The sequence below is a fragment of the Portunus trituberculatus genome, chromosome 42 (assembly GCF_017591435.1).
Source record: "Portunus trituberculatus isolate SZX2019 chromosome 42, ASM1759143v1, whole genome shotgun sequence".
NCBI classification, from domain to species: domain Eukaryota; kingdom Metazoa; phylum Arthropoda; class Malacostraca; order Decapoda; family Portunidae; genus Portunus; species Portunus trituberculatus.
In genome coordinates this window covers 15,469,438-15,470,970 of record NC_059296.1, presented here as the reverse complement: position 1 = coordinate 15,470,970, position 1,533 = coordinate 15,469,438, and positions in this window count along the sequence as shown.

The following is a 1,533-nucleotide window of genomic DNA, read 5'->3' as shown; positions in this document are numbered from 1 at the left end:
ATAGATGAGTGACATTAAAATGAGAAAAAAACTCGCTGCTGGCAAGTTGCCTACAGATTCTTCTTCCTATTTTTTAGTTGACCTTGAATTGAATATCAGAAAGATACCACACGTGTTTTTTTTTTTTTTTCTTTGCACTCCTCGTCATCCTATTTTTTAAACTTTTTTTTTAAATATATTTTTCTTTCGTTTCTATTTACTTCTCGGCCTCACCAGTCTCTACGCTAAACAGAAAGGTTCCACGTACAGAGTTTAAGGACACCTTCTCTTCAAGGCTGCATCACTAAGTACGTCACGTGAACTGTAACAAAGGAGAAGCGTTTATGGGAACAGCCTGACACAGATACTTAGCTCCTATGTCTGTGGGTCAAGATATTGCTTACATGTCGGTAGTGATGGAAACGATCTAAGAGAGAGAGAGAGAGAGAGAGAGAGAGAGAGAGAGAGAGAGAGAGAGAGAGAGAGAGAGAGAGAGAGAGAGAGAGAGAGAGAGAGAGAGAGAGAGAGAGAGAGAGAGAGAGAGAGAGAGAGAGAGAGAGAGAGAGAGAGAGAGAGAGAGAGAGAGAGAGAGAGAGAGAGAGGAGAGATAGGAGAAGCTACTTGAATGCGTAAAAGCCACGAAACAAACACCTCCAAGCAGAATCGGTGCACCTCCAACGTACGAGGAGCAGGCTGAGGGCGCGCACACTTGCATGACCTAAGGCACAGCTGAATATCACGTCACTAAACAGATAAAGCACATCCTGACAGCGACCCTCACTTCACTCCAACATAGCACAAAGCCTGCGTCACTCTGATAACTTCTTTTCATTGTATGAGTATCACTGAAACTGAAAGCAAATACTTAGATTATGTTATTTTTCCACAAGGTTAATGTTTATAGCAGATTTCCAAATATCTCTAAAATGCCTCTATCATCTGCGCATCAAACCTGGTCCACGTTGAAATAAAACTCCAATTTATCAAGTATTGTGCCGTCAGTTTAGTTTTATTCTGGATATTCAAGAGGATTTAATGAGATTTACAAATGATTTTTTGCAAGTTTCTATAAAATATCTCTCGTTACACACACGATATAATTATATATGTTTTATATCTATTCTTAAAAACAACTTGTGATTGCATGAAATTTTACTTATTGACTGTAATAGTTACTAGACGAATATGCCACAGAAAAAAGCAGCATAGTCGTCCTTATTGATGCCTAGCAGATGGTAACTCACACGGGAGGAAACGCACTGTGGGGACGTATCAGTTTAGTGACGGGCGGTGTAAGTGCAATAAGACGAGTGGCACAGTCGTAAAAGCAAAGTCCCTGTGGAGTCCGTAGCACTGCTCAAATTACAGCCACACGTGGGCGGCCGTGGGTGAGCAAGGACAGACGTGGGCGGGAGCTGAGCGAGAGGATAAATAGGCCGTTAATTGACTCTTACTGCGACACGACAGTGGTCTGGTGGCCTGCCTTGACGCGGTAAAGACTGGCGACGGTGATTAAACACGGCTTCCTTATGCTGGCTCTTTGTGTTTCTTTCA